Source organism: Manis pentadactyla, chromosome 5 (genome assembly GCF_030020395.1).
Source record: "Manis pentadactyla isolate mManPen7 chromosome 5, mManPen7.hap1, whole genome shotgun sequence".
NCBI lineage: Eukaryota > Metazoa > Chordata > Mammalia > Pholidota > Manidae > Manis > Manis pentadactyla.
This window is the reverse complement of record NC_080023.1, coordinates 106773451-106794750: the sequence shown is the minus strand read 5'-3', so window position 1 is coordinate 106794750 and position 21300 is coordinate 106773451. Positions and strand designations below refer to the sequence as shown.

Genomic DNA, 21300 nt, shown 5'->3' with positions numbered 1-21300 from the left:
CAGCTATTGATTTCTGTGAAAAAAAATACCTAGAATTTTTTTTTTAAAAAAGAGTAGCCACCAAAAAAGAGAATCTTGATTGCCACTTAAGTTTTTATTCACTATACCCAGGAAAATGAATATCTAGCAATGAATATGAAAATAAAACCTTAAAAGCAACAAAACTCATTTAAAAGTGGAAGACAAAGCTTCCAACAAAGTAAATGGATGATTCTGAGCCATTGTATGCAAATTAGATTTCACACTGGTAGTTTTTAAAGTGAATCATCATCTTAGCTAGTAGTAGTTGCTAGGAAGTAAGGTGTACCCCGTTATTGATGCGAGCCCACTCTTTTCTGCATTAGATGGCTATAAAAGGTACTATACTACCGGACAGTGCAGTTTAAAGACTTAATAAATGAAGCAGGAGGAAAAGGACAGATGTCCTTTCTGAGTGTACACATGTGTGGGATATGACCACAAGGCCTTTCTCTGCTAGAATACATAGGGAAAGCTGAGTTTTTCCAGTTTTAGAAAGAAACTGTAGTTTCTAGAAAGGGGGTTTATGAAAAGAGCAGTGAAAGAAATCAGAGACTAAAATATTTAGTTATTTTTTTCATGGTACAACAATACTGCATTGGAATAACATGTTGCACTCTGTTGTACAAATGTTTTACACATGTTGTGTAAAAGCCTAGAGAATGTCTTTACAAAATAGCAGCAATATGTGTTATGATAATATTTAAGATCTATCAATCACATATGGATGTCAGAAAACAATATGCTGTTTGAACGGCTGAAAAAAAAGAAAACTAACACAAAAAATTGAGTAACGTCTTCCTGAAATTCTTCACAAATATGACAGACATCATAAACACCCTGCCTTGTATTATGGTCTCAACTGAATAAGGGGGAAGAAACTAAGTAAAGCAACTTACATTCTGATAGGTGAGTAATAGGCAGTTTCTGGAAAAATAAGTTTTCACAAAGTAGGTGAGAAACACTAGGCTAAACCCTGTATATGGAAAATTAGATCAAGATGGAAACTGAATACAAGCATCTACTTTCCCTATCTAAAACCCTCTGAAAGAATAGGAAAGATAGTATGATAAGAAATAATTCCTAAAGCTTATTAGAAAACAAGAAAGAGTACTATTAGCAGAATACCAAATGCTGCCAAGGATGCAAAGCAATTAGAATTCTCAATTATTGCTGGTGGAAATGAAAAAATGATATAGAACTTTGAAAAGTTTGGAAGTTCCTTATAAAGTTAAATATGTACTTACTGTTGAGCATTAAATATTTGTGTATCCCCAAAATTTATATATTGAAGCCTAATCTCCAATGTCACGATAATTGGAGGTAAGGCCTTTGAGAGGTGATTAGATCATGAGGGTTGAATACTCATGAATGGGATTAGTGTTCTTATACTATCAAGAGATTCCTTACCCTTCCCACCATGTGAGGAAACAGTGAAAAGATAGCCTTCTCTGAACCAGGAAGAAGATTCTCACCAGAACTGAATCTACCAGCACCTTGATCTTGGACTTCCTAGTCTCCAAAATTGTAAAAAAGAAATACATTTCTGTTATTTATAAGCCACCCAGTTTATGGCATTTTTATATAAACTCAAATGGACTAAAATCATATAGCAATTAATTTTTCCATGTCATGACAGGAAAGCCAATATGAAAGAACTATGGTTCATCTGTTTAGCATGCTCACATCCCACACTGTACTTCCACTGCACAATGGCACTTATTAAAACATATTTGCATTGCCAATTTAGAATTGTCTATGTCTCTTATTAAGAGATTTATCTCTGTGATGGAAAGGACCATAGCTGTCCTGTTCACTGATGCATCACCAAAACTCTAGCAAAAACTCTATAAATTTGTTGAATTGAATGACTCATTACAAACTTACATGATGAGGGAAACACCATACATGAAAAAGTGGCTAGAACATCTGTATATCCCATTTCCATTTGCCTCCACTCACTATAGTAACCTAAGTGAATATTTTATAAATAAGTATATCATCAACTTACTATCCTTCAGAGAAAGCTAGTGATCCCTATTTAATGTAGTGATTCAGTACTAGGGGTAAGAAGTGTACTAAATTAATCTACATATTTATATTAATTTTGCAATAGCTTTCAAAAAAAGAAATGGAATCCTGGAAAGAAAGAAGCAAATTATATATACTTAGTATATTCCCAGTATATCTTGATCTGGCAATAGGGCAAACCCATGACTCAGTTAAGCAATTTCTGAGCATCGTACTATATGAAGCTTTTAAAAAAGTATATAAATTTTGATAGGGACATTAAGAAAAAAACATAGGCAATGTCAACTTTTAAATAAGGCACAGCTGTATGAGTATGCAAGAATATCTTGTACTTAACATTAAGTCTTGAAATTGTATTTCATTTTCAGTAGTAAGGTAACTAGAGATTGAGATAGCTCTGGAACAAAAATTCTGGACTAAACAATGAATGAGTCAACAAAGAAATCAAAGAAGAAATCTAAAATACCTTGAGATAAATGAAGATGGAAATACAATATTCCAAAATCTATGGGACACAGCAAAAGCAATTCTAAAAGGGAAGTTCACAACAGTGCAGGGACATCTCAAGAAACAAGAAAAATCCAAATAAACTAACTAAATTTACACCTAGAGCCACTAGAAAAAGAAAAACAAACAAAGCCCAAAGTTCATAGAAGGAAAGAAATAATAAAGATCAGACTGGAAGTAAATGAAATAGAAACTAAAAAAATAGAAAAGGTCAATGAAACCAAGAGCTTGTTCTTTGAAAAGATAAACAAAATTGACAAACCTTTAGGTAGACTAACCACAAAAAAAAAGAAAGGGCACAAATAAACAGAAGAAGAAATAAAAAAGAAGTTACAGCTGACAACACAGAAACACAAACGATCATAAGAGACTATTATGAACAATCATACAGTTACAAAATGGAAAACCTAGAAGAAACCAATAAATTCTGAGAACCAAACAACCTTCTAAGACTGAATCATGAAGAAATAGACAAATCTGAATAAACCAATTACAAGCAATGAAACTGAATTAGAAATTTTAAAACACCCAAAAATCTAAATTCCAGGACCAGATGGTGTCACAGGTGAATTCTGCCAAATATTTAAAGAATAGTTAGTATGTACTCTTCTCACATTAATTTAAAAAATTGAAGATAATGGCATAGTTCCAAACTAATTTTACAAGGCCAGCATTACGTTCATGCCAAAACCAGGCAAAGACATAATAAAAAATGAAAATTACAGGTCAGTATGCTTGATAAACACAGACGCAAAAATCCTCAACACAATACAGTTGACACTTGAACAATGCAGGGATTAGGGGTGCTACCTATACACAGTTGAAAATCCACACATAACTACTGAGTCCCTAAAAACTTAACTAATAGACTACTAGACTAAAAGCCTTACCAAAAACATAACCAGTTGATTAACACATTTTGTACATGTATTATGTACCGTATTCTTACAGAAAAAAAGAAAATTTTTTTCAAATTATCACAAATCTCCAAAGAAATTTTCCAGTATAATTATTGAAAATAAATTGTGCATAAGTGGACCCATGCAATTCAAAACCATGTTGTTCAGGGTCAACTGTATTAGCAAATCAAGTCCAACAACACAATCAAGTGGGATTTATTCCAGGGATGCAAGGATAGCTCAATATCTGCAAATCAATATTATATATCACATTAACAAAAAGGACACAAATCATATGATCATCTCAATGGATGTAGAAAAGGCATGACAAAATTCAACATCCATTTATAATAAGAACTCTCAACAAAGTAGGTATACAAGGAAAATACCTCAACATAATAAAGGCCATATATGACAAACCCACAACTAACATCATATTCATACATAACAAAGATGTCCACTCTCACCACTTTCATTCAATATGGTATTGGAAGACCTGGCCACAGCAATTAGGCAAGAAAAAGAAATAAAAGGCATCTAAATTGGAAAGGAAGAAGTAAAACTGACACTATTTGCCGATGACATGACAATACATTTAGAAAACCCTAGAGACTCCACCAGAAAACTATTAGAACTAATAAATGAATTCATTAAAATCTCAGGATCAAAATTAGTATACAGAAGTTGGTTGTGTTTCTGTATACTAATAACCAGCTATAAGAAAGAGAAATTAAGGAAACAATCTCATTTACAATTGCATCAAATAGATAAAATACCTAGGAATAAATTTAACCAAGGAGGTAAAATGTCTATATACTGAAAACTATAAGAAGTCAATGAAAGAAACTGAAGACATAGGAAAGATATATAATGCTCATGGGTTGAAGGACTAATAATGTTAAAATGTCCATATTACCCAAAGCAATCTATATTTTCAATGCAATCCCCATCAAAATACCAGTGGTATTTTTCACAGAACTAGAACAAAGAATCCTAAAAATATATGGAACCACAAAAGACCCCACATAGCCAAGGTAATCTTGAGACAGAAGGATAAAGCTAGAGTAATCACATGTCCTAATTGCAAACTATACTACAATGCTACAGTAATCAAAATAGTATGGTACTGGCATGAAACAGGCACATAGATAAATGGAATAGACTAGAGAGCCCAGAAATAAACACACATATATGTCAATTACCCTGTGACAAAGGAGGCAAGTATACACTGGGGAAAAGACAGTCTCTTCAATAAACAGTACTGAGAAAACTGAACAGCTATGTGCAAAAGAAGGAAAAGGAACCACTGTCTCACAACGTATATAAATATAAATTCCAAATAGATTAAAAACTTGAATGTAAGACCTGAAACTATAAAACTCCAAGAAGAACACATAGGCAGTAAACTCTTTGCTATGGGTCTTAGCAGTATATTTTTTGGACCAATCTTATCAGGCAAGGGCAACAAAAGCTAAAGCAAACAAATGGGATTACACCAAACTAAAAGCTTTTGCACAACCAGGGAAACCATCAAAAATGAAAAGGCAATCTACTGAATGGGAGAAGATATTTGCAAATCATACATCAAATAAGAAGTTTATACCCAAAATAAGCAAAAAATTTACACATCACACACAAAAAATAAAACCAATCCAATTAATAATGGGCAGAGGTCTTGAATAGATATTTCTCTAACGAAGACATACAGATGGTCAACAGGCACATGGAAAGATGCTCAACATCACTAGTCATCAGGAAAATGCAAATTAAAACCACAATGAGATATCATCTCACACCTGTCAGATTGGCTATTACAAAAAAGACTAAAAATAACAAGTGTTGGTGAGGATGTAGAGAAAAGAAGGGAGCCCTCACACACTGTTCAGAGTAAATTGGTGCAAGCACTATGGAAAACAGTATGGCAATCCCTCACAATATTAAAAATACAACTACCATATGATCCAGCAAATCTACATCTGAGTATTTATCCAAAGAAAACAAAAACACCACTTCTAAGAAATACGTGCACCTCTATGTTCATTGCAGAGTTATTTATAATAGCAAAGATATGGACGCACCTAAGAGTCCATCAATTGATGAATGGACATATATACATAAACACACACACACAGTATATAAATGAAATATATACACACACAATGAAATATTACTCAGCCATAAAAAAAGAATGAAATCTTCCCATTTGGGCACCATGGATGGACCTAGAGGGTATTATGCTAAGCAAAATAAGACAGAAAAAGAAAACTACCATTTGATTTTACTTACATAAATTAGTTGGTAATCTAAATAACCAACTAAACAAGCAAAACAAAACAAAAACACACTCTTAGACACAGAAAACAAACTGTTGGTTATCATAGGAGGCAGGGCCTGGGGGAGTGAATGAAATAGGTGATTAAGAGGCAAAAACTTCCAATTATAAAATAAGTAAATCTTGGGGGTGTAATATACAGCATAGAGAATGTAGTGAATAATATTGTAATAGGTTTTTATAGTGACAGATGATAATTAGACTTATCACAAGGATCATTCATAATAAAATATTGAATCACTATGGTGTGCACCTGAAACTAATAGTGTATTATACTTATTTTATTATATACAATATAAATTACATTTTTTAAAAAATTCTGGACCAAATTCAGCCACAGAAAAGATGGTGAGGTTATTAGCATTTGACTGCTATGTGATAATAATCCAGATATTATCATTTAATGGTCCCCCTGTAGTTTCCAATTAATAAAGGGCAGCATTAAAAACCTTATGCTTATATTTGTTATAAATTATTCCATCTCCACTAATTGCCTCAAAAAACAGGTTATGCATTGAAAATAAAGTACCTTCTCCAGTTGGGGTGGTTGGTCTTACCCCTTTTTTAGGGCAGATATCATTTGATAAATCTGAATTAACCCTGGTCTCTTCCCCAAGGAAGAATCACACACACACCACACACACACACACACACACACACACACAAATTTGCATGTAATTTCAAAAGTTTATAGGTGCCCTGAGGGCTCTCCATGGATGACTGTTCATCTGGTCATTAAATTCATGATTTTTAAACTATTCTAGGTAGGTTCTAGGAGGAGGAAAGGAAAGGCTACGGATGTGGGGAGGAAGAATGGCCCCCTACCACCTCTCTCTGTTCAGGTGGAGTAGCTACATATGAATCTCTCTTATATACTCACTTTCAGGTAATATTATTTGTTCAAAAAATTTCCTATCAGAAATTACATTTGAGAACCTCTGAACTGGACCAGGGAATCTAAACTTGGCTTTTCAAAAGAATTACCTGGGGAGATTTGTTTTAAAAGAACACTTCATTAAATGTCACACTATAGCAGTTATTGGTTGCCATCTTTATATTGGCTTATCTCATTCAATTAGAGTGAAGGCTCCTTAAGAGCACTGTCTGTTCATTTGGTTGATAACATATTGAGGGCCAACAATGCTAAAAGCCAATAACAGCTCTCAATGTTGGAGATTCAAAAGTGAATGAGGAAGTTCCTATTTTCTTTTTCTTTATTAAGGTATCATCGATATACACTCCTATGAAGGTTTCACAAGAAAAACAATGTAGTTATTACATTCACCCTTACTATTGAGTCCCCTCCATACCCTATTGCAGTCACTGTCCATCAGTGTAGTAAGATGCCACAGAGTCCCTGTCTTCTCTGAGCTACACTGTCTTCCCCATGACCCCACACACACCATGTGCACCAATCATGATACCCCACAATCCCCTTCTCCCTTCCTCCCCACCCACTCTCCCCCACCCCTCCCCTTTGGTAGCCACTAGTCCCTTTTTGGAGTCTCTGGGCCTGCTGCTATTTTGTCCCTTCAGTTTTGCTTCGTTGTTATACTCCACAAATGAGGGAAATCATTTGGCACTTGTCTTTTTCCGCCTGGCTTATTTCACTGAGCATAATATAATCCAACTCCATTCATGTTGTTGCAAATGGTAGGATTTGTTTCTTTCTTATGGCAGCTAAATAGTATTCCATTGTGTATATGTACCACATCTTCCTTATCCATTCACCTACTGATGGACACTTAGGTTGCTTCCATTTCTTGGCTATTGTAAATAGTGCTGCAATAAACACAGGGCTACATATGCCTTTTCGAATCTGAGATCTTTCTTACTTTGGGTAAGTTCCTAGGAGTGGAATTCCTGTGCCAAATGGTATTTCTATTTTTAGTTTTTTGAGGGACCTCCACATTGCTTTCCACAATGGCTGAAATAGTTTACATTCCCACCAGCAGTGTAAGAGCATTCCCCTTTCTCCACATCCTCACTAGCATTTATTGTTCCTAGTATTTTCTATGTTGGCCATCCTTACTGGTGTGAGGTGATACCCCATTGTGGTTTTAATTTGCATTTCTCTGATAATTAGTGATGTGGAGCATCTTTTCATGTGCTTGTTGGCCATCTAAATTTCTTCTTTGGAGAAATGTCTGTTCAGGTCATCTGCCCATTTTTTAATTGGATTATTTGCTTTTTGTTTGTTGAGGCGTGTGAGCTCTTTATATATTTTGGATGTCACCCCCTTATCAGATATGTCATTTATGAATATATTCTCCCATACTGTATGATGCTTTCTTGTTCTGCTGATGCTGTCCTTTGCTGTACAGAAGCTTTTAAGCTTGATGTAGTCCCATTTGTCCATTTTTTATTGTGTTTCCCTTGCCCGAGGAGATACGTACAGGCAAAAGTAGCTCATGTTTATATTCAAGAGATTTTTACCTATGTTTTCTTCTAAGAGTTTTATGGTTTTATAACTTACATTCACGTCTTCGATCCACTTTGAGTTTACTTTAGTGTATGGGGTTAGACAATAATCCAGTTTCATTCACTTGCATGTAGCTGTCCAGTTTTGCCAACACCAGCTGTTGAAGAGGCTGTCATTTCCCCATTGTATATCCATGGCTCATTTATCGTATAGTAATTGACATACATAGTTGGGTTTATATCTGGGCTCTCTAGTGTGTTCCATTGGTCTATGGGTCTGTTCTCGTACCAGTACCAAACTGTCTTGATTACTGTGGCTTTGAAGTAGAGCTTGAAGTCAGGGAGCATAATCCCACCACTGCTTTATTCTTCCTTCTCAGGATTGCTTTGGCTATTCAGGGTCTTTGGTGTTTCCATATGAATTTTTGAACTATTTGTTCCAGTTCATTGAAGAATGCTGTTGGTAATTTGATAGGTATTGCATCGAATTGGTATATTGTTTTGGGCAGGATGGTCATTCTGACAATATTAATTCTTCCTAGCCAGGAGCATGGGATGAGTTTCCATTTGTTAGTGACCTCTTCAATTTCTCTTAAGAGTGTCTTACAGTTTTCAGGGTATAGGTCTTTCACTTCCTTGGTTAGGTTTATTCCTAAGTATTTTATTCTTTTTGATGCAATTGTGAATGGAATTGTTTTCCTGATTTCTCTATTAGTTCATTGTTAGTGTACAGGAAAGCACAGATTTCTGTGTGTTAATTTTGTATCCTGCAACTTTGCTGAATTCTGATATTAGTTCTAGTAATTTTGGAGTGGAGTCGTTATCATGTCATCTGCAAATAGTGACAACTTAACTTCTTCTTTACCAATCTGGTTTCCTTGTATTTCTTTGTTTTGTCTAATTGCCATAGCTAGGACCTCCAGTACTATGTTGAATAACAGTGGGGATAGTGGGCATCACAGTCTTGTTCCCGATCTCAGAGGAAAAGCTTTCAGCCTCTCACTATTCAGCATGATGTTAGCTGTGGGTTTATCATATATGGCCTTTATTATGTTGAGGTACTTGCCCTCTATGCCCATTTTGTTGAGAGTTTTTATCATGAATGGATGCTGAATTTTGTCGAATGCTTTTTCAGCATCTATGGAGATGATCATGTGGTTTTTGTCTTTCTTTTTGTTGATGTGGTGGATGATGTTGATGGATTTTTGAATGTTGTACCATCCTTGCATCCCTGGGATGAATCCCACTTGGTCATGGTGTATGATCCTTTTGATGTATTTTTGAATTCGGTTTGCTAATATTTTGTTGAGTATTTTTGCATCTACGTTCATCAGGGATATTGGTCTGTAGTTTTCTTTTTTGGTGGGGTCTTTGCCTGGTTTTGGTATTAGGGTGATGTTGGCTTCATAGAATGAGTTTGGCAGTATTCGCTCTTCTACTTTTTGAAAAACTTTAAGGAGAGTGGGTATTATGTCTTCCCTGTATGTCTGATAAAATACCAAGGTAAATCCATCTGGCCTGGGGGTTTTGTTCTTGGGTCATTTTTTGATTACTGCTTCAATTTCGTTGTTGGTAATTGGTCTGCTTAGATTTTCTGTTTCTTTCTGGTTCAGTCTTGGAAGGTTGTATTTTTCTAGGAAGTTGTCCATTTCTCCTAGGTTTTCCAGCTTGTTAGCATATAGGTTTTCATAGTATTCTCTAATAATTCTTTGTATTTCTATGGAGTCCGTCATGATTTTTCCTTTTTCGTTTCTGATTCTGTTGATGTGTCTTGATTCTCTTTTTCTCTTAATAAGTCTGGCTAGAGGCTTATCTATTTTGTTTATTCTCTTGAAGAACCAGCTCTTGGTTTCATTGATTTTTTCTATTGTTTTATTCTTCTCAATTTCATTTATTTCTTCTCTGATCTTTATTATGTCCCTCCCTCTGCTGACCTTAGGCCTCATTTGTTCTTCCTTTTCCAATTTCAATAATTGTGACATTTGACTATTCATTTGTGATTGTTCTTCCTTCTTTAAATATGCCTGGATTGCTATATACCTTCCTCTTAAGACTGCTTTCGCTGCATCCCACAGTAGTTGCGGCTTTGTGTTGTTGTTGTCATTTGTTTCCATATATTGCTGGATCTCCATTTTAATTTGGTCATTGGTCCATTGATTTTTTAGGATCCATATGAATTTTACAACTATTTTCTCTAGTTTGTTGAAGAATGCTGTTGGTATTTTGATAGGAATTGCATTGAATCTGTAGATTGCTTTAGGCAGGATGGCCATTTTGACAATATTAATTCTTCCTATCCATGAGCATGGGATGTGTTTCCATCTACTGGTATTTTCTTTAATTTCTCTCATAAGTGTCTTGTAGTTTTCAGAGTATAGGTTTCTCACTTCCTTGGTTAGGTTTATTCCTAGGTATTTTATTCTTTTTGATGCAACTGTGAATGGATTTGTTTTCCTGATTTCTCTCTTTGCTAGTTCATCATTAGTGTATAGGACTGCCACAGATTTCTGCATATAAATTTTCTATCCTGAAACTTTGCTGAATTCAGATATTAGATCTAGTAGTTTTGGAGCGGATTCTTTAGGGTTTTTTATGTACAATATCATGTTATCTGCAAACAGGGACAGTTTAACTTCTTCCTTGCCAACCTGGATGCCTTTTATTTCTTTGTTTTGTCTGATTGCTGTGGCTAGGACCTCCAGAACTATGTTGAATTAAAGTGGGGAGAGTGGGCATCCTTGTCATTTTCCCAGTCTTAAAGGAAAAGCTTTCAGCTTCTCACTGTTAAGTATGATGTTGGCTGTGGGTTTGTCACATATGGCCTTTATTATGTTGAGGTACCTGCCCTCAATATCCATTTTGTTTAGAGTTTTTATCATGAATTGATGTTGAATTTTGTTGAATGCCCTTTCAGCATCTATGAAGATGATCATGTGGTTTTTGTCCTTCTTTTTGTTTATGTGGTAGATGATGTTGATGGATTTTTTAATGTTGTACCATCCTTGCATCCCTGGAATAAATCCTACTTGATCATTATAGATTATCTTTTTGATGTATTTTTGAATTTGGTTTGCCAATATTTTGTTGAGTATTTTTGCATATATGTTCATCAGGGATATTGGTCTGTAATTTTCTTTTTTTGTGATGTCTTTGCCTGGTTTTGGTATTAGAGTGATGCTGGTCTCATAGAATGCATTTGGAAGTATTCCCTTTCCTCTACTTTTTGGAAAACTTTAAGAAGGATGGGTATTAGATCTTCACTAAATGTTTGATAAAATTCAGCAGTGAAACCATCTGGTCCAGTGGTTTTCTTCTTAGGTAGTTTTTGGATTACAAATTCAATTTTGTTGCTGGTAATTGGTCTATTCAGATTTTCTGTTTCTTCCTGGGTCAGGCTTGGAAGGTTGTATTTTTCTAGAAAGTTGTCCATTTCTTCTAGTTTACTCAGTTGTTTAGCATATAATTTTTCACCATATTCTACCATAACTCTTTGTATTTCTCTGGTGTCTGTAGTGATTTTTCCTTTCTCATTTCTGATTCTGTTTATGTGTGTAGACTCTTTTTTTCTTGATAAGTCTGGCTAGGGGTTTATGTATTTTGTTTATTTTCTCGAAGAACCAGCTCCTGCCTTCACTGATACTTTCTATTGTTTTCTTCTTCTCGATTTTATTTATATCTGCTTTAATCATTATTGTGTCTCTCCTTCTACTGACTTTGGGCCTCATTTGTTCTTCTTTTTCTAGTTTTGTTAATTGTGAGTTTAGACTGTTCATATTGGATTTTTCTTCTTTCCTGAGTTAGGCCTGTATTGTAATATACTTCCCTCTTAGCATGGCCTTTGCGGCATCCCACAGATTTTGCGGTGTTGAATTATTGTTGTCATTTGTCTCTATATATTGCTTGATCTCTGTTTGTATTTGGTCATTGATCCATTGGTTATTTAGGAGCATGTTATTAAGCCTCCATGTGTTTGTGGGCTTTTTGTTTTGTTTGTATAATTTATTTCTAGTTTCATACTTTTGTGGTCTGAGAAGCTGGTTGGCACAATTTCAATCATTCTGATATTACTGAAGCTCTTTTGGTGGCCTAGTATATGATCTATTCTTGAAAATATTTCATATGCACTTGAGAAGAATGTGTATCCGTCTGCTTTTGGGTGGAATGTTCTGTAGATGTCTGTTAGGTCCCTCTGTTCTAATGTGTTTTTCAGTGCCTCTGTCTCCTTACTTATTTTCTGTCTGGTTCGTCTGTCCTTTGGAGTGATTGGTGTGTTGAAGTCTCCTAAAATGAATGCATTGCATTCTATTTCCCCTTTAATTCTGTTAATATTTGTTTCACATATGTAGGTGCTCCTTTGTTGGGTGCATAGACATTTATAATGGTTCTATCCTCTTGTTGGACTGACCCCTTTATCATTATGTAATGTCCTTCTTTATCTCTTGTTACTTTCTTTGTTTTGAAGTCTATTTTGTGTGATACAGGTACTGCAATTCCTGTTTTTTTCTCCCTATTGGTTGCATGAAATATCTTTTTCCATCCCTTTACTTTCAGTCTGTGTATGTCTTTGGGTCTGAAGTGAGTCTCTTGTAGGCAGCATATAGATGGGTCTTGTTTTTTTATCCATTCAGTGACTCTATGTCTTTTGATTTGTGCATTCAGACCATTTACATTTAGGGTGATGATCAATAGGTACGTATTTATTGCCATTGCAGGCTTTAGATTTGTGGTTACCAAAGGCTCAAGGGTAATTATGTGACTATCTAACAGTCTGATTTAACTCACTTAGTATGCTATTGCATGTACAACCTAAAGGTTCTTGTTTTCTTCCTCCTCCATTCTTCATATATTAGGTATCATATTCTGTACTCTTTATCTTTCCCTTGATTGACTTTGGAGATAGTTGATTTGATTTTGCATCTGCTTAGTAATTGTTTTACTTTGCTGTGGTTTTATTTCCCCTGGTGACAGCTATGTAGCCTTAGCAATACTTCCATCTATACCAGTCCCTCCAAAATGCACTGTAGAGGTTTTTTGTGGGCGATAAATTCTCTCAGCTTTGTCTTATCTGAAAATTGTTTAATCCTTCCTTCAAACTTAAATGATAATCTTGCTGGATAGAGTATTCTTGGTTCAAGGCCCTTCTCCTTCATTGCATTAAATACATTATGCCACTCCCTCTGGCCTGCAAGGTTTCTGCTGAGAAGTCTGATGATAACCTGATGGGCTTTCCTTTGTGTGTGATCTTTTTTCTCTCTCTAGCTGCTTTTAGAAGTCTTTCCTTATCCTTGATCTTTGCCATTTTAATAATTATATGTTTTAGTGTTGTCTTCCTTGTGTCCCTTGTGTTGGGAGATTTGTCTACCTCCATGGCCTGAGAGACTATCTCCTTCTCCAGATTGGAGACGTTTCAAGCAATTACCTCCTCAATGACACTTTCTTTCCCCTTTTCTCTCTTCTTCTTCTTCTGGTACCCCTATAATGCTAATATTGTTCCGTTTGGGTTGGTCACACAGTTCTCTCCTGTGTGAGTGAATATTTTTTCATTGCTAGATATCCTTTTTTCTCTCTGTGCCTCAGCTTCTTTGTATTCCTCTTCTCTAATTTCTATTCCATTTACCATCTCTTCTTATACATCTAATCTGCTTTTAAATCCCTCCATTGTATGTTTCATTTCAGGTATGGAATTTCTTTATGATTGAATCTCTGTCCTAAATTCATCCATGAGTTCTTGTATATTTTTCTGTACCTCTGTGAGCATGTTTATGATTTTTATTTTGAACTCTCAGGAAGATTGGCAAGTTCCATTTCAGTTGTCCCTTTTTCTGGTGTTTGTGAGATTTTCGTCTGAACCAGGTTCCTTTGATGTTTCATATTTGTATGTGAAGCGCCATCTAGTGCCCAGAAACTCTGGTCTTGGAGTTGCTCAGCCCCTGGTGTGATGTCGGTCGGGTGTTGCAGGAGAGCAGCACTAGTGCCTGGGGGAAGAAAAGAGCTGTTTCCTGCTTCCCGGCTGCAGTGCCTTTCTGCACTGTCAGAACCAGTAGACTGAGCACACAGGTGTAAGCCTCTGTGCTTTTTGTTTGTAGCTGCCATAGGCAGGGCCTCCCTCTGGCTAGCCTGATGCTGGGGCAGGGACTGCCAGTTTGCAAACTGGTGCAGGCAGGGCAGGAGTAAGATTCAGCAGGCTGGGTATCACAGTGGGTGGCCTCAGAGTTGAGTAGGCAGCCAGGGGTATGAAGCATCTGAAGCTCCTGAAAGTTCCCAACCTGCTGGGCAGAGTGCACCCAGACAAACTTGTCCACCTATCCCTTCTCCCAAGCAGCAAGTTCCATGCAATCCCCACCCCTTCAGGAGACCTCTCACTCTTAGGAAACCTCTCAGAGCACCCACCTTTCCTTTCTCCCAGAGCAGCTGGATGTGGATCCCTGTCATCCACAAATGGCTGGAATCAGTCTCTCCAAGTATTCTGCCTGTCTTAGCTTTCCAACCCCACTAATCTCCAGAGCACCATGCAATGTAGGTTTGTGCCCCCAAAGAAGATCTCCAGGGCTGGGTATTCAGCAGTCCTAGGCTTCCACTCCCTCCCTGCTCCATTTCTCTTCCTCCTGCCAGTGAGCTGAGGTGGGGGAAGGGCTTGGGTCCTGCCAGATCAAGGCTTTGGTACATTATCCTCTTTCATGAGGTCTGCTCTGTTTTCCATGTGTATGCAGTCTGGTGCAGCCTTCTTTCCTGTTGTACTTTTAGGTTTAGTTGTATTAACTAGGTTTTCCTATTATATGTGGTTTTGGGAGGAGTTCTCTTTTTCACCTCTCACGCTGCTAGCTTTAATCTCTGGTTTTTCTTTTTCTTGGAAGATTCCTATTTTCATGAAGCTTATCATCTAACAGTTGACTCTCCACTGTTCCTGATAACAGTGTTCACCATATGAATGAAGGAAATTCAGTGTTATGTATAGACTGGCCAACCATTAGCATGATCTTAGATACTTGCCTAAAGTTGGGGTTGGCAATTTAATAAGGTAAAGGCAAATGACCCATGTAACAACCATACAATATAGTACAGTACAAACTTAAATCATGAATCAGAATAAGCCCTCTCATGGTCACTGCTTGGCTAAAAAGATCAGGTATTGACCACCCTAATTTCCTATCATCCATCAGAGTAGGCTCTAACTCCCAACATAATTTTACAATCTTATTAAATATAGTAAGGTTTTGTGTTGATGAAGTTAGTATATTATGCATTTGTAAAGAAAGAAACTTTAAAACTTAGAGATTCCCACATACCCACCCATCTTCATCCCCAAACCAAGGATATACAAGTCAAAGTACAAAACACATCTATATTGATTAAAGGTTGAGAAAAAGAAAGAAAAGAAAATTCATTCTTAAATAAAAGATACAGTTATTTTCTTCTTCCTTAAGATTTGATCTTGGTTTCTTGGTATCTTAGTCTTTCTGGACTAGTATAACAAAATACCATAGACTAGATGGCTTATAAGCAACAGAAATTTATTTCTTACAGTTCTGGAGACTGGGATGTCCAAAATAAAGGCACCAGCAGACTGGATGTTTGGTAAGAGCCCACTTCCTAGTTTACAGATGACCATCTTCTTCCTGTGTTGTCAGTTGGTGGAAGGAGCAAAGGAGTTCTCTGGGCATTAATCCCATTTATGAGAGTTTCACCCTCCTGACACTATCTTCTCCCAAAAGCCCTACCTTCAAATATCATTCTATTGGGCATTAAGATGTAATATATGGATTTGGGGGAATACAAATATTCAGCCCATAGCACTGGGTTTCTATTTCTAAGGAATAGTCACTCTTTTAGAAATCTGTGCTTAAAACAATCAAAGGTAGATCTTAAACTCACATATTATACACCAGCTTTGGAGTCAGATAACCGGTTCAAGTCCTAATTCCCCCAATTTTAGCTGTGGAAACCTGGGCTAGTTGCTTCACCTCTCTGTCCCTGGGTTTCTTCATCTAAAAATGATGCCTGCCTACCCCATACAATTGTTGAGAAGATCAAATAAATTAATTCATGTAAAGTTCTTAGAAGAGCACCCAGCTACCCACAAATACAGTAAGCACTCAATAAATTTGAGCTATGAATATAACAAAAGGATATAAATAGAGGGACCTATCCTTTGGAGGAATTTTCTATATAATAAGAAAAACCAACCACAAATAAATGATACAGGAATAAGTTTTAACCTGTATAAGAAAAAATGGACAGCTTCCAAACTAAAAATTCAGGAAATGGAGATCACAGGAGCAATTTATTGTAGCCTTTGTTGAGGAAGGACCAACTACAAAATAAGCAAAGAGTCCAAATGCCATATGTGGCAATAACTGCAGTGATGGGGACCCCAGCTGATGGCTCCACTACTTTGTGACCTGAGCTTCTATATAAAGAAAGGGGAAATGGCTAGGGGTTTTTTTGGGTTATGTTTTGATTTGTTTAATTTTAGTTTCATAGAATAAATCTCGGAATGGAAACAGAATATTCATCTCTCAAGAGTGGCAGTATCTGGAATACAGAACTAGAAGGGTAGGACTACTGAAATTACAAGGGCTTAAAAGAAAATTCTACTCCTGTAATTAAGAGGAGGAAAGAAGATACCAAACTAGAAACAATATGTCTGCCTTGGTGACCCCCATATGCTCAGAACCGGGTGCCACTCCCTCACCCCTACCAGGAAATAATCGCTTGTTTCTCCAAAGACTCAGTATGTTAGTTTGCTTTTCTAAGAGAGTTTAGTGCATTCTGATTGTTTATTAGAATTAGTGTGTACACTGTGTAGAGTGATTTTTGCTGAATTGCTTGATTATTTAAAATTATTATATTCCATCTTTAAAAATTATCATACTTTATCATTGTAATTTGTCACATATTAGAACTTCCTCTCCAGGAATCTTAATCAGTGGTTTACACAGGTTTCAGAAGAGTCTCGTTTTCTGCAGAGCAGTTTGTTGTTTTGTTGTTTTTTTAATGTAATAAAATAAGTAGGCACACACAAGAGAAATACATAATACTCAATGTGTTTTTTATTCCCCAAGGATTACAGGTGAGATTCAGTATGTTTTACTTAACATACCATTAAACATACTTGGTCTGAAATCTTGACTTTATGTTAAATTTCCCTTTCTCAGTTATGAACACAAAACAATTTTGCCAAGATACAGAGCGCCAGGCTAGCTGTGATCAGGGAGAAGGAAAAACAACAACAGAAAACAAAACCTGTGAGCCTGTAAAAGTGAAAAGCTTCAATAATCATTTCCATCATTTAATCTCCTGTTATTAGCTTTTACCTTTCTTTTGTGGGGACAGCAGGAAGGAGGTTGTATATTTGTTTAGTACATCAGTAGTATGGTTTTAATTCTCTTTCACAACTTAAAAAAACTACTGTGCTTCTGAAGCTTCTAGTCAGGGGCTTTTTGTCCCTAGAGTTTCAAACCTTAGGGCAAATGGGTTTCTCCAACCCTGCTTAACTCAAATATGAAACAGGAAACTGTGATGTCGTGTCTAGTAAACCATCAAAAGCACTCTGTTTAAAATAGAGAAATTAAGTGAGCTCATTGCTGCTTTCAAATACCTTAATAGTTGGCAGAACACCTACCTATCTAGGAGTCATTGTAAAAGGTCAGTTAAATGAAATCAAAATAGGGTTGTCACTTCTTCCCAAGTGCATCAGTTGTTTCAGCAAATGAGTTCTTTCATCGGCAAAGAAGAAAAATGCCAGAGTTTTCGTGGGGGAATGCTGTACTCTGAAGAAGTTACTTCACTTACGACTCAAAAAGTGTCTGTAATCCGTGGAACAAAAGAAGAATAGAATTCAAACATTCTAATTGTATCATTATAATAGTGTTATTTTAATATCAATAACTTTGTGGATATACATACACATAGCTAATCACAACTGTGTGCAACTGAGCAGCCATTTAGAGCACTTTAGGAAAACAAAATATTTCTCTGAGGTTTTGACATGATAAACATAGGAGTTCACTATCTAAACATTAAGTCATCTTTCAAATGGATACTTCAAATAGTCACTTCCTGTACAAGCAGAATGAAATATACACTGATTTTAATGACTGTGATAATAAAGTTGGTTTCGTAATTCCATGCAAATCAACGTGGGGAAAACGAAGGGCATTATTCTTTAGAGGCAAAGTTTCTTCAGGGAAATTATTATTAGTCGCACTAATAACGTGGTTAACATAAAAAGAGGAGAGTGGGGAAGAGAAGGAACAGTTGCCCAGCCGTCACAGCAAAGCTGAGGTTGACATATTTTTTAAGTCTTCTCTTTATAGGACTGTTTTGCTATCATTGTTGGCGATATCAAATAATTATGGTTTCTTTTAAATAAAAATCATATATTGTTGCCACTGATCATCCTAGTTTTCCTAGTTCTCTTTTTCTTTGCAAGTGTCTTAGTTTCCCTGCGATAAATATGCTGAGCTGAGTAAGTACGGGGAAGCTGGAAAGGACAAGTTGAGTTTTCTCCTTCTCAACATGAAGAGAGCTCTACTTTATTAAGAAGACAGAAGAGAAATAAATGAAATTAAATTAAAATTTTCATTGTTTTCAGAGTGGCTGTTTTCTGAAAGTTCACTGTGGTCTATGCCATATTTTGGAAACAGCGCCTCTATTCTAAGAGTCTCAATGAGTTAGAGAAAATAATAAAGACACAATAGAAGTAATGTTTCTACTTCTAAATTTTTACTTTAGAAGGTAAAGAAACTGGGTTATAGATCAAAAGAATAACCAAATTGTTTAAGTCCCTCGGTAACTAAGAAATGGGTAATAGGATTATGTGTGATTTTTATTCTTTTCCTCATGCTTTTTCTAAATTTTCGAAAACAATATTACAATAAACACGTTACTTTCATCAGCAGAAAAGAGGATTTAAGTGCTTTCGTATTTCCAGTTATCAGGTCAACCTCCTGATCCAGCTCTGAGTGGAGATCAAGAGCTTAAACTTTTTCCCTAAAACCACACCACTGGCACAGTGCTGAACATGTTCGGGGATTCGGCAAGTCTGAACTAATTAGTTGATGTAGGGCCGCTTCACTCCTGTACACCACTGTACTTAAAACACTGCTCTCGAAGGTGTCTAACCTCACTTAGGGCTGCTCTGGTTTTAAATGTTACATAAATTCCCTACTAAAGCAACTTTGTTATGTTCATCATCCTTTAAGAGCTGATGAGTAAGGTGACATTTTCATGTTCCTAGTTAGAAGTGGCTTGGAACAAAAAGCCACTAACTTTTGGTTTAGAATATGTTCACTCTAAAAATAAGTTATTTGGGGATCTCAGACCTGACCCAGCCTTTAGATTTTTATCAAGAGTGCTGCCTACACATCAGAGTTGTAGATGTAAAGTTCAAGTATTAAAACGGAGATTACCTTTTTTCCAGAGAAGCTTCCACCTTTTCTGACAACAGTGCTGTGAAAGATTGCCATAATCTCCTTAAGGACAGGGCCCTCTTCACCTTTCTGTCCTTAGTGCTTTGATCACTATGTGGGACAGAGTATTTTATAATTGTTGAACACTGAATAAATCAATTAGTCTGTGAGTTCTGCTACAAACCTCCTACCTTATCCCAAAGTGGATATAGTATGTTTCAGAGAGAAAGGGAGTCTAAAAAAATATTCTTTATTCACAGTATTAAAACAAAAACCCCATCACTACCAAATAAACAATAAAAGGACAAGATACACTATTTCCCACATGTTAACTATATAAGACCACTTCATAAGAATATTTATAGCTAATAACTAGATATGGCAAATAATAACTTAAGCTGGAATTATTGTAATGAACAGGTAGATTCTAGAGTTGAATTTAAGAACATAAAAAAATATATTAAATAAGTATCAAGTTATGAAAACTCACTTCATAAAGCATATATAGATATAATAAATGCACCCTGAACCCAAATGCACAGCTTAAAGTGACACAGTTTATCTAGCATCCCTAAAAGTTGTGCTTTTTTTTATTACCCGTCAGTGTTTTAATATTCTTTTCTCTTTCTGTGCTTTAAAGGTTTTGAACTCATATATGTGACCCAGATATTCAATGCCACCTTGCTAATGGTAAGACAGCTATTGTATCCATAAAACCACTGCACAGTGTCTAAATCAGGAGCTGAATATGTTCTTCTACCTTTTATCGGCTCTGAAAATGCAGAGCAAACATTATCTATTGTTAATTACCTGTAAAGTAGGGCTTTAGCCACTTCCCCTGTTTCCAAGAGCCCTGAAGTGAAACCTTAAAGAAGTCACCCATTGTTTTCAATTGTGCAAGGGCCAGGAGCAAACAGGGCTCAAATTGCAGCTCTGAAAGGCCACAGGAAATTGGCATACCACTAATCTGCACTCAACTATTCAAAGAAACAAAGCCCGCATTCCTGCTGAAAAACTCACCAGCAGAAACCCAAGGCAGATCTGTTCAGTAAGGACCACAGAATAAATCTGCAGAAATAAAAGTTTTAATTAGAGTGCCATGAGACCTGGCTCTAGTTTCCTAGCTCTGAGAGTAACATGCATCATTTAGATTTCTACCTTGCCTTCCCAATTTTCCCCAAAACAAGACTATATATATAAATTAGAATCCTTTCCACTTAATTTTAGCAGAGATGGAGCTGGAGGGGGCACTATAATAAGAGGCCAACTGTTCTCTACAGATAGCTGAGTTATGATAAACTAGCATACTAAAATAATCAAAATCCAACACAATTTGAATTTGCTTTTGTATATTTGGGCTATATATATTCCTTATAAATGCAACAACATTGTTTCTAACCATTTGGCTAGATTATCTTTCATTCAAACCAATTTCAAATGAAACTTCCTGTAAAATCTAAGTATGAAAATAAGGACTGTTTTTTCAACTGAATGCTTCATCAGAGCAAAAGGCATGAGCAGAAGAACACCGATGCCTCACTAGCTGGCGCGGCATGCCCACTTGTTCTTACACAGTGAGCATGGAAAAGACAGCAGAATGAGCTAACAGAATCAGGGAATTTAGATTCTAGTTCTAACTTTACCAATAAATGGGAAAATCAAATTTCCTCCCAGTGTTAAA

The 21300-nt window shown here is 36.1% G+C and overlaps 1 long non-coding RNA gene across 2 annotated transcripts in view; it reads right to left on the bottom strand.

Annotated features, from left to right (window-relative positions):
• Window positions 1-18972, bottom strand: part of LOC118930950 (uncharacterized) — a 382945-nt gene extending 363973 nt beyond the window's left edge. For both annotated transcript variants that reach the window (XR_008997854.1, XR_008997853.1), the window contains exons 1-2: window positions 17831-18972; window positions 15731-15824 (exon numbers count right to left, since the gene is read on the bottom strand). This is a non-coding gene — a long non-coding RNA (uncharacterized LOC118930950). The remainder of the gene's footprint in view (window positions 1-15730; window positions 15825-17830) is intronic.
• Between the last annotated feature and the right edge of the window lie 2328 nt (window positions 18973-21300).